The following is a 13,572-nucleotide window of genomic DNA, read 5'->3' as shown; positions in this document are numbered from 1 at the left end:
AGAAAGAAAGAAAGAGAATGTCAATGAGGGAAAGTTATCCTCTCATGCTCATGAGTGAGAGGGCTCAAGAAGCAAACAATGATGAAAACTGATGGAAAACAAAAAGATTAGCCACAAGTTCTACAGCTGTTTGGAGGCCTACCAAAGGTAAGGGCATGAATTCGGGGGAAATGGGTTATTGACAAAAAATTATGAAAATAGAACAAATATCTTTTCTATATTCTTTGATTCAGTCCTACAGTTTGCTCCTGTAATTGCTATCCCTATAAGATAGGAATAACAGATTTCTCTACTATATAGCTAGCAAAACTAAGTGTTGAATAGATTTAGCAATTTCCCTGAGATGACAAATGACGAGACTGGATTTTAAACTTTGGGAGCATGATGGTTGAGGATGAACCACGATCCAGAATTATATTTGTACCATTTGGACTGTTTGAAAAATCACAGATGAAAGTTGTATTGCTTTAAAAGTAAACAAATAACAACAACAAATACATATATGTGAAATTATTACTACAAGTCTTAAATATTTAAATGATGACTCCTATATAACAACATATCAGGAGAATTAGAATGAAAATGAATTTCTGATTTAGTTGTCAGAGCACTTATTTAAAAGCCAAGATATCTCAGGAATAATTAAGTATAAACAGGATTCGGGAATTATTCAGCTGTAAGGTTACAAAATATTTTTCCTTTCTTTGCATTAAATAATGGTGCAAACTTCTTTAATTTTATATATTTTCAAATTAATTTTTACAACCAAGTAAAGGCTATTTCTCCACTTATCTATCTGAGCATTTTGGATGACCTACTAAGACTGCCTGGAATATTATTATTGAGGTTCTAGAAATAAAAGGCAGAATTTTGCTCTCTCATATCTATCATTCCTCTGATGAGTTGACCTCACAAAAATGAATGTGCAAAAAAGAAAGTATACTTTGAAGTGATTTATTAATTGAGCTTGTGTGAGACATAGTTGCTTAAAGCTGTTTTAAAACTTCAGACTTCATCTTCCTTTGTTTAGAAATGTTTAAAGCTGAAAGGTTTTCATTTGTGTTTCTGCTGACTTGCACATTTCACACAATAGGCCTTGTTATCAAGGGTCTGATCATGGTCAATGCAATTTGCAGTGTTAGCTAATTTTCGAAACTAGTAGTGAATTTAAAATTAATTACAGACCATTTTTGGTTCATTAGTGTCCATGTTTTATGCCTGTTTGTTTGTTTTTAATTGAATACAGGGGACAAAGACAAAAGTGCTGCTTTCTCTCATATGCAGAATTAAGTGGTACGGTCTTCGACTGAAACAATGATAATGTAGCAGCAAAGACAATAGAGTCATATGATTTGGCAATGAGAGAACATATGCATTTATTCTATTTGCTACTCATACATCTTAAAGCATGGAGTAAAGTGGGGGATATTAAAAAAATCAAGTGACAAAAATACAGAACATAAGTTTTGCAATTTCATGCATATTTACTAAAAGGGGTCAAAGTTCTAAGCATTCCATATAATCAAATAATTTATTAGGTTTGTAAGGTTAACTGCTTACAGCTAAGCAACTTGTAGCTTAATTGCTTCTCATACTACAGGAGAGTTAGAAATCTCTTTCTGGCCCCTATCCCCAAAGCGAGAAACCCAGCCTGAGGCACTGAAAGTGCTATACAGGAAACAGCAGGTAGCATAATTCAGCCATGTCAAATTAATGTTGCTATCCTGGGAAAATAGATAGCATAATGAAGGAAGAATAAGGACATTTAGGAGAGAGAGTCCTTCAGTAGGACATCCCTACTGGTTTCTATTTATGTGCAGAAAATAATGATTTGTGTCCTATTAAAAATAATATTCTGGAAATTAATTTTGAGACAATAGATATACATTTTAGATTCACCCATTCCTATTTCGTCTTCATTATCAGGTTACTTTTCTCTATTGTAGCTAAGTTTTCAAAAGAGGATGGGGAAGAAACATTATACATAACTTGAGCAAGGAGATGTTGAATTGAACATATTTCTGTGTGTGGAGTTCAACTTATAAATCTCCTTGTAAGCCAAATCTGTGACTGCTCTTTGCTCCTGTGGTTTGAAGCCATCCTCACTCCTGTAAGATGATAGATTATCAGCAGAGAGGAAACAGCAGGTTTGTGTTCACAATGATAGATAATGGGTGGAATTAAAGTGTGTTCCTGAACTTGGCTGAACAGCCAGCCTCATCACTTGAGACATTTAAAAATACCCTGCATAAAGAAAAAGAAAATGCCCTTCAGGAAAAATCATTTCCTCTACACATAGATAATCTGTCTTTTCAAGATTTTTCTTTGTATGAAAAGTGGAACTAATGGTATTTCAACAGGAGCGTAAGAAATCTCTTTAAACTCACAAAAGAATGCTAACAACTGTGAAGTGAGTGACAGTGGAGAAATGACAGTCTGTCCTCTAACACTGGGCATGGAGTGACAGGCCCAGGAAAGGCCCAGTTTTACCCATGGCTTGTCATGAACTGAGCATCTTGTGCAGTGCTCTATACTATTTTTAGCACCATTTTTACAGTTCATAGAAAAATAATGGAAACTATAGCTTATGCCAATAATGACAAAAATGATCTATTAATAAAGTGGCAAATAGAGGAAATTTTATTTTTCTATAACTGATCATATTCTCGCATACTGTGATGACATGTCAAAACTACCTCCTTGGTGTATTCAACAAAATATACAGTCTTGATGAGTGAGAGTTCCTGAGTCACCCTTACAAAAATACTCAAAGAAACAGTGTTCAAACTATTTCATATGATTAATGCAATTAGAAAATTACATTTATTCAAGTATTAAAGTATTAGTTCTGTTTCAAAAACAGCCTTAGACACAAGTGCAGTGATTGAAAAAAGGCAGAAAGCCATCTTACCCTATTATTTGTTTTAATCAGCAATAGCAAATGAGATATGACCTGTTCCAGATATTTGGATTTCTTAATGTGTTGTAGTAAATAGATTGTTGTTCATATTAAAATAGATTAGACTCATTGAGCAGGGAGGGGAGGCTGCATTATAATTAAAATGTTGCCAGAGGGGTTACCACAGAACATTTCCCCAGGTTCTTAAATTCCTTTGCCCAGAGAGTTTATTGTGTTTTATAAACATTTATTTATTATTAGTGAGAAAATTTCTCAAGGGGTTCAATGTTTTATTTTTCTTTCTAAGAAAATCCCTGGGGCATTTTATATTACCTGTTCAAATGCATGAAGTATCTATAGCTAAGAGGATCTTAGTTCTATAATCCAAGGAAAAAACAGATGCTGCACATATATGTCATCAAATTTGTATAAATTTTAGAATATTGGATATAAACCCATTCTCAGAAAACTCTGTAGTCAGTTTCTGAGAAGGAAAGTTTGCATTAGAAAAACTTGTTGTAGCATCTTTTCCTGATTCCGAAGCCTGCTTTGACTTCCTTTTCACTTTCCACAGTTCTAATCCCAGTTACTTTGCCAGAGATAAGAAAAATTTATTCAGGGTAAGAATCACCTTGCTCTTCCACACCCCTTTCTACCATTCATCTGTGGGATGGCCATGACACCTTCTGGGTTAGTGACTGAAAGGGGAGAGCTGTAAGAAACAAGGAGGAGCTTATTGGCAGGCACAGGTATAATCTAGCAGATGGCACTCTCTAAAGGTGGTTGTTTGTTAATACCAATGCTCCCTGCTGGGTGCGTTCCTGGGTTCCTCAGGTACATGCATGGCTGGGAACTCCTGATTGAGGTGCCTTCGAGGTGGGCAATACTGTTCACGTGTAGTCTATTTCACTCTACTTATGAGCCCTTCTTCAGGCCCCTGCCCTGAGCATCCAAAGACCCACCACTCTATTGGGGTCGTATAAACCTAACAGGCAGTCACCTGTGGTAGCATTTAAAAGGGCTTCAGGCTGCACATGGTGCATGTGTTACTCATCAGGCAGACAGCACTACATACCTTTCTTCTGCCTTTAATGGGATTTGTTCCCACTATGGCCTCTTATCTCTGCCTTTCAGTCTATTCCCTATGGACTTTTTAAGGCACACTCTGGCACCAGTTTCTGTACCTAACAAACTTCAAGGGTCAAGTCCTGTCACTTGGCTTAGATAAGACGGAAGAACCACCTCTGTTCTTCCGCAGTGCATAGCGGTGTGTTTGTGTGTGATGTGTCTGTGTATGTCCAGCTGTGGAGGGATGGTGGATGGTAAGGCACCCCAGCCTCAGCTTAGAAGTGGGTGATAGGTTGAGAGTTACAAATCCAGTTTTGCCACTCTCTTAGTAACTCTACATACATTGTGCCTCACCTCATTTTGGAATGTGACCACATGTAGCATGGCAAGAGGCACCTCCTCACAGGGCAGCGGGAGAGAGAATGAGTGCCAGCAGGGGAAATGCCAGATGATCATAAAACCATCAGATCTTGTGCAAACTCACTCACTATTAGTAGAACAGCATGAGGGAAGCTACCCCCATGATGCAATTACCTTTACCTGGTTCCACCCCTGACACGTGGGTGAGACGTGGGTGAGGACACAGCCAAACGATATAATTCTGCCCCGGCCCCTCCCAAATCTCATGTCCTCACTTTTCAGAACACAATCATGCCCTTCCAACGGTCCCACAAATCTTAACTCATTCCAGCATCAACCCAAAAGTCCAAGTCCAAAGTCTTATCTGAGACAAGGATGTCCTTTCCACCTATAAGCCTTTGAAATCACAACCAAGTTAGTTACTTCCTAGATACAATGGGGGTACAGGCATTGGGTAAATACACCTGATGTAACTGGGAGAAATTGCCCCAAACTAAGGGGCAGTTGTTAAACATTAAAGTTCCAAAATGACCTCCTTTGACTCCATGTCTTATACCCAGGGCATGTTGTTACAAGAGTTGGACTTCCATAGCCTTGCATAGTTACACCCCTGTGACTTTGCAGGGTACAGTGCACCTCCTAGCTACTTTCCCAGGCTGCCATTGAGTGTCTGTGGGCTTTCCAGATGGACAGTGCAAGCTGTCAGTGAATCTACCATTCTGGGGTCTGGAGGGAGGTGGCCCTCTTACACAGCTCCACTACGCTGTGCCCCAGTGGGGACTCTGTTTGTGTGTTCCAATCCCACATTTCCCTTATGCACTCTTCTAGCAGAGGTTTCCCATAAGGGCTCTGTCCCATCTGCAAACTTCTATCTGGATATCCAGGTGTTTCCATATATCCTCTGAAATCAAGGCAGAGGTTTGCAAACTTTAATTTTTGACTTCTCTGTACCTGTAGGCCCAATGCTATGTGTAAGCTACCAAGGCTTGGGGCTTGCACCCTCTGAAGCAATGGCCTGAGCTATACCTTGGCCCCTTTTAGTCAATGCTGAGGTGCAGAGCACCAAGTCCTGAGGCTGCACAGAGCAGCAAGGAGGCCCAGGACCCAGCCCATAAAATTATTTTTCTCTCTTTGGCCTCCAGGCCTGTGATGGGAAGTGCTGCTGTGAAGGTTTCTGACAGGCCGTGGAGATATTTTCCCCACTGTCTTGGTGATTAATGTCGGGATCCTTGTTACTTATGCTAATTTCTGCAAGGCTTGAATTTCTCCCAAGAAAATCTGTTTTTCTGTTTCTATTGCATCATCAGATTAGAATTTTCCAAACTTTTATGCTCTGCTTCCTCTTGAGCACTTTGCTGTTTAGAAATTTATTTCACCCTCAAAAGAAAAAAAGAAAGAAAGAAAAAGAAGTTTCTTCTGCCAGATACCCTAAATCATCTTTCTAAAGTTCAAAGTTCCATAGATTTCTAGCATGGGGCAAAATGCTGCCAGTCTCTTTGCTAAAGCATAGCAAAACTGACGTTTACCCCAGTTCCCAACAAATTCCTCATCTCCATTTGAGCCCCCCCTCAGTCTGGACTTCATTGTACATATATCTATTAGCATTTGGTCGAAGCCATTCAACAAGTCTCTAGGAAGTGCCAAACTTTCCCAGATTTTCTGTCTTCTTCTGAGCCCTCCAAAATGTTTCAACCTCTGCCTGTTACCCAGTTTCAAAGTCATTCTGCATTTTGGGGTAATCTTATAGCAGCACCCCATTTCTGGTACCAATTTACCGTATTAGTCCATTTTCATACTTCTGTGAAGAAATACCCAAGACTAGGTCATTTTTGGGTGTTTTAATTGGCTCATAGTTCTGCATGGCTGGGGAGGCCTCAGGAAACTTACTATCCTGGTGGAAGGCACCTCTTCACAGAGCTGCAGGAGAGAGAATGAGTGCCAGCAGGGGAGATGTCAGAGCCTTATAAAACCATCAGATCTTGTGAGAACTCACTATCATGAGCAGCATCAGTGAAACCACCCCCATGATTCAGTCACCTCCACCTGGTCCCACTCTTGACACATGAGATCATTACAAGTCAAGGTGAGATTTGGGTGAGGATACCTAGCCAAATCATATCACCAGGTTGCTCATTATAGACAGGGAATAAATGAGAGGAGGCATTAATAAAGAGTTCTAGATTTCTGTCTTAAGTAACAAAACAAAAATGTGTGTCATTAATTGAGGAATGGAATATAGAAGGAGGAACAAGCTTGCCTAAAAGATGATAGTCAAGGATCCTTTTCATTGTGTAACGAAGACAGATTGGTGTTTATATACATATATGTGGGTAATCTGCACTCACATTAACTGTATATGATACAGATTTGTCTCAAGTAATTCTTTCTGTCACTTTTTTAGAGATCCAAAGTTGAAAGACTTTCACAAAGAAGCACAGGAATTGGAGTCTTATCTTAATTGCCAACTGCAGGTAAGAACAGGAAAACAAATAGTAAGTGTTGGCTTCACGTTTCAATAGAAGTGACTGGAGCCTTCTGAATTGTTGCATAAAGTCTTTTAGCTAGGGATTGCAGGCACAAAGATGAAATACTAGCTATATAACACATTATTTTGCTGGAGTTTGGGAGGTCAACTCAAGGGATTCTCCACAGAGTCAGTATTTTTAAATGAACACACTACCATTGCAATGACTATTTCCATTCAGCTAATTCAAAGTAAAGGAAGTATAGGAATTTGACTACTAACATGGAATCAACAGTCTTTAGTCTGGAAATCTTTTCTTGTGAATCAAAAGCTAAGTAGTTTTGTTGAACCATGGCTAAAAAATCTCAGGGAAGGCTGGGCGCGGTGGCTCACGCTTATAATCCCAGCACTTTGGGAGGCCGAGGCGGGTGGATCACGAGGTCAAGAGATCGAGACCATCCTGGTCAACATGGTGAAACCCCATCTCTACTAAAAATATGAAAATTAGCTGGGTATGATGGCATGCCTGTAGTCCCAGCTACTCGGGTGGCTGAGGCAGGAGAATTTCTTGAACCCAGGAGGCAGAGGTTGCGGTGAGCCGAGATCGAGCCATTGCATTCCAGCCTGGGTAAGAAGAGCGAAACTCTGTCTCAAAAAAAGAAAAAAATCTCAGGGCTTTCTGAACCCAAGGGGATTGACCACTGTTTTTATATTTCCATCATCTGACTAATATTGCATATGGTTTCTGACTTACAGTGGTTTGACTTAAAATTTTTTTACCTTACAATGGTGTGAAAGCAATATGCATTCATTAGAAACTATACTCTGAGTACCCATACAACCATTCTGGGTTTTCTTTTTCCACTTTAAATACAGTATTTCATAAATTATATGAGATATTCAACACTATTATAGAGCAGGTTTTGCATGAGATAATTTTGTCCAGCTGCAAGTTAATGTAAGTGTTCTGAATGTGTGTAGGTTAGGCAAGGCTAAACTGCGAAGCTCAGTAGTTTAGGTATATTAAATCCAATTATGATGTCTTATATTTGCAGTTTATGATAGGTTTATTGGGACATAAGCACATCATATGTTGTGGAGCATCCATGTACAGAGAAGGTCTCAGAGGCAAAAACAAAAAGAGCAGTCTGTTGATTATAGAGCTCATTGTACTTAGATTAGGACTGAGCTCATTTAAAAAATAATATTTATTCCTGAATTACCCAACATGTTAGTGCCTGATTGCAGAAATGACCGATTCTTTATAGCAACTCCATTCAAGTGGTGAAGTTTTATTCTTCCCTTCCTCTAATCTGGTTGGCTTTGTAATTTGCTTTGGTCAGCAGAATTTAGCAGAAGTGATGCAATGGTTCTGAGCTCAGGCATCACAATACTGTTTGTGTTTTTTCTCCTTTCACTACTGACTAGCATTTGAACAAGCCTAAGCTAACCTGCTGCATGATGAGAGAATGGTTCAGTTATTCTTGTTGCCCCAGATAGATGTCAGTTGTCCAATATTCAGACATGAGTGCAGAATTCAGCCATCACACTGGCTGATTGCAGATACATGCATGAACCTAAGTATGATCAGCAAAGGCCAGCCTAGATCAGCACATGATTCAGCCCACCTGTAGGCTCATGAACAATAATAAACAGTTGTTGTTTTGAGCCACTAAATTTGGGGGTTTATAACATAGCAAAAGCTAACTCATAGGAATTATTCCTACCACATTATTGCCTTTCTTAATTTGCCCCAGTCTTCTGATTTTGGAGGCATTTAGACTAGGTCTTATTGCATGTATACATAAACGACAGCTATATGAGCCAATTATTAGAATGGGTACAAAGTACCAGTTACCATGCAAATAAAACATTGTATTTTGACCACACTCTAGCTTTTTAAACTTTTATTTTATGTATATTTATTATACATTCTGCAGATACAATGTAAATGATTTAGGTGTTATTTTCTAACTTTAGAAACTTAGAAATATAATTTGACTATTAACAAATATTAGTGGTATCCTATGCAACAACCCTGCATGATCTGCACAGGTACCCCAGAACACAAAGTACGATAAAAAATATATATATTAGTGGTATCCATACTCTTAAAACAGGAAATAAGATCATTTGTTTCATTATTTCCCTTACATTTTAGAATTTATTTCAAAAACTGGGGAATGGTAAGGAATTTTTTGTCCATATTATTTATTACAGCTATGTGATCATATATTTCCTCCTAAAATTAGATATAATTGGGCCAACATTCAAGAAAAAAATGTACATTTTAAGACATTTTTAAAGGAATAGATGAACAGATAGAGAGTCATAGAGCCACTCTTTACATTCATATTATACTGTCCTTTATTAGTGGTTTAGATTTAGCTAATTTCTATTGGGATCAGCAAAGAGCACACTGTGACTAATTATCTAATCTGTACCTCCAGGGTTTTAGTTATGGTCTCTTGTTCAATTAAAAATACTCACATGCAATGCAAGGTTTTTTTGTAGCTTTTTATAAAATTGTTTGGTACGTTGACTGGTAAGCACAGTTAGTTATATTAATTGATATAAGCCTTATTTGGAACACTTCCAAAAAGCAATGGCCAGTATAAAAATAAATATTCTCTTTCAAATGAAAGCATTTCCTTTTATATAAGAAAAAATTGTGGATCAAATTAAACTGAATTCATTCTATTAAGACATTATTAACACTTAGTAATATTATTATTATTATTATTATTATTAATTTATTTTTGTTTTATTTTTTATCGGGAGAAGACACTCTGTTGCCCAGATGGAGTACAGTGGTGCAATCTCGGCGCACTGCAACCTCCGCCTCCTGGGTTCAAGCAATTCTCCTGTCTCAGCCTCCTGAGTAGCTGGGACTACAGGTGCCCACCACCGTGCCTGGCTAATTTTTGCATTTGTACTAAAGATGAGGTTTCACCATGATGACCAGGCTGCTCTTGAACTCCTGACCTTGTGATCCACCCACGTGGGCCTCCCAAAGTGCTGGGATTACAGGTGTGAGCCACTGTACCCAGTCGTAAAATTATTTTTGAAACAATAATAAAGCAATAAAGATTTTATAATTAATTAGCATGAGCATATCTTTGGTCATCTTTCACAGTTTCAAAGCTAAAATGAGCAAACATAAGCATATTATAATTTATTCTGTGGTGAACACTGTTATAAGTGTTATTAATATTAGCTGATTTAATTCTCATTAACAACCCTACAGATACTATTATGTTCATGTTACAAATGCAAAAGTTAAGACAAGAGAGAGAAAAATTAAGGCAAAGAGAGATAAAGAAACTTGACCAAGGTTACATGGCTAATAAATAGCAGAACATGGACTTTACCTCAGTAGCCAGAGTTTATCATCCATATTTTTAATGTCTATTCTACAAGGATGTTTGCTTCCTGAGTTCATCACATTGTGGATATTATTAAATATTTGGCCCCCCATTTCGGAAATGAGACATTTCTTTTTAAAACTATGAGATAATGTTTTAGGAATGGGCTACTTTTAGTAACTCTTTTATCTTTTTAATGATACTGCTCTCACAATTCTCAGAATTGATTTTATCATCTTTATAGACATAAAAGGAATGCTGGATATTAGATGAAGCCTTGAAATATGTTTCAAATGTTTGAATATTTAGTCTAACCCATGCTAGATACCGAAAAGTTCTTGGGTACTTGAGTAAATAGCATTATGTATTTACTGAAGTATATAATATATATTGCATATATATATAAATATATTTATTTAAAACAAAATCTGACAGCACGAAAAGCATCCAAACACTCAAATATTCTATTTGCCTAAAACTCAAAGTGAAGCAACAGATGGAGGGGAGGATACGGAGAGTCTCCAGGGGTGCTTACTAATTATCATGTGCTACTGTAGGCACCAGCACTGTAGATAAATTGTCAGTTGTATATTATATTTATCACTAATGGCATCCTTTATCTGCAGGCTATTTTCAGAAGCTAAGTACTCTGCCCAAACTATTAACCACTTCATTTAGCCCAAAGTGGAAAGGGGGCTTTTATGGGTACAAATATGTGGTAGTAGCAGTCAAATTCATAATTTAGTAATGCATCATGAATCCTTAACTTTCCCATTTAAATGTTCTACTTTGAGGGCAAATAAAGGTTCTCTTTCAAAAGTATGTCTATAAAATATTATCTCCAGGAAATAAAAAATTATTCTAATGTGGCATAGTACCAAGATATTATTTCTCAGTCAACTTTTTGCTATGTTTTTCCTTAGGGCAATATTTAATGCTGTCATTATAAAATACTTTGACAGGATATAATTTCTGTAAACATAAATGCTGCAAGGGATTTCTTTAAAAAGATATACTCAACTTTATTGTGGAAAAATCAAATTGGCTTTTTTAAACATAGGAAGTTACATATAATGGAAGGAAATATGACTAAATCTAAATGAAACTATACATTTTTGGTTGAAACAACGTAATTCCTGCAATATTCTGTTCAGAACATATTCAAATTTTGTATGTTAAGGTGGAAAATGTAGCAAGATGATGGCTAGAAATATAAATGTAGAATCATTTAGAAGCTATATTTAAGAGATTGAAATTAAATAGCAAAAGAGGTAGTGTTTGGAAGAGTGGGTATTCTGGAAACAAGTGTTTGAAGACTCAACTGAGTAAAAAAGTAAGAGCAATAAAGAGCCCGCTTAGGTGATACGGTAACGGTAGATGGAGGGATGCCTGTCCATTCTGCCACATGTGGCAGGCAGCCTCAGAAGTCTTTTCCTGTGACTTCTCTCCTGACTTGTATCTTTGAGATCAGAATTAGGAGGAAAGAGAGAGAAGTTTGCTTACCCTAGTGGGATTATACATCCCAAACACTCAGAGAAAAGTTAAGCAGGTTATCAGTGTTTCAGGATTTCTTTTTTTCTGGCAGGATTTGTACGTTACACAAGGATCAGCTGTGGCTTATATGAAGTTGGTTGGGCTTATTCTGAAGGCTTACAAGCTTATCATCTGCCAGAGTAGTCAATAGCAAGTAATATAAATTTGCTGCAGCAAGCTGGAGAGAAACAAAAAGCAAAGTTGTTACTGTCTACATTTCAAGAGAAAACCTGAAGAAAGATTTGAAACGAACCATGAGAAAATTTGAAAGACAAAGAAGTCAACATAAGGAAGAAAGCTCACTAAAAGGGAGACACAAATAGCTGGGATTCAAGTAAATGCAAATTAAATTATAAATGATATATTGTCTTTGCCCATCAGTAGGAAAATATTTTTAAATGATAAATTAATATATTAAGAATGGTATGGTACAGGGCTTCTCAAAGATTGATCCGAGAACATTGGGGATCCCCAAGAACTTTTCAGGAAGACTATATGGTCAAAGTATTTTCACATTTATATCATGACACTATCTGCCCCCTCATGCTCATTTCTTCCCAAATGATTTGTAGAGTTTTCCAGACGTTATCTAATGTGTGATGAATCATCACTCCAATAACTAGCAGAATGTGAGCTTGTGTATTTATATTTTTCTAATTTTAATTTCTATAATGGTAAACAAAGATAGTAAAAACTCACACAAACAAAAGTCCCCTGGGGCCTTCAGTAAGTGTTTAGTGTGTAAAGGAGACCAAAAACTTTGAGGGTTGCTCTTGCAGTTATAATGATACATGGTTTTATAGCGAGTGTAAACTGCTTAATTTGAATCAGGAATCTTAAAAATAATCATTTCTTTGATCTAACTTTCACTTATGACAATCACATCTAACAATAATCAGAACATAGACTAAGCATTATTTATAATAAAGATATCACAATATTAACATAGTAAAGCATTGGGATTATTAAGAAAGGGAAGTGTTTTAAGAAATGTTACCAACAGAGAAATCAAACTTTCAGGGATTTAGAAAATGATGTAAACACTTGTTTTAAAATAGTTATTCATCAGTAAAATTATTGTAGTTAGGCAGGGCGCGGTGGCTCAAGCCTGTAATCCCAGCACTTTGGGAGGCCGAGGCGGGTGGATCACGAGGTCAAGAGATCGAGACCATCGAGGTCAACACGGTGAAACCCCGTCTCTACTAAAACTACAAAAAATTAGCTGGGCATGGTGGCGCGTGCCTGTAATCCCAGCTACTCAGGAGGTTGAGGCAGGAGAATTGCCTGAACCCAGGAGGCGGAGGTTGCGGTGAGCCGAGATCGTGCCATTGCACTCCAGCCTGGGTAACAAGAGCGAAACTCTGTCTCAAAAAAAAAAAAAATTATTGTAGTTTATGTGCCTATCAAGGAAACAGTTATGTAGTGGTTAGAAGCATGCCTTTGGTAGGCAGGGTGCCTGGGAGCTTACCATCCCTTAAACAGTTGGCTCCAATGTGACATTTAAAATGCAACAATCGTTTTAAAGCTCAGACTCTGTATCTGCTAATTGGGCACTATCACCACAGTGCCTCCAAAGCAGGGTTGTTTTATTAATGAGATGCTGCATGTATCATTTAGCATGAAGCTTGATATATTGTTCAATAAATGTTAACTATTGTAAATATCCAGGTAAAATATTGGAAACTAAACTAAAAAAATTTATTCATTTGGTAAAGGTTTCCTAAATACCACCAATGTTCCATGCACTGTTCTAGGCACTGGGGTCAGATATTTGAACAAAAGAAACAAACTGTTATGTTGGAACACACATTAAATATAAATTTCTTTAAATGATGGGGTTGTAGGCAATTTTCTTTTTCCTATTGATATTTTCCAAATTTTCT

The sequence above is a fragment of the Sapajus apella genome, unplaced genomic scaffold, assembly GCF_009761245.1.
Source record: "Sapajus apella isolate SASKATOON/1434 unplaced genomic scaffold, GSC_monkey_1.0 scaffold8, whole genome shotgun sequence".
Taxonomy (NCBI): domain Eukaryota; kingdom Metazoa; phylum Chordata; class Mammalia; order Primates; family Cebidae; genus Sapajus; species Sapajus apella.
Note: the sequence above shows the minus strand (reverse complement) of the source record.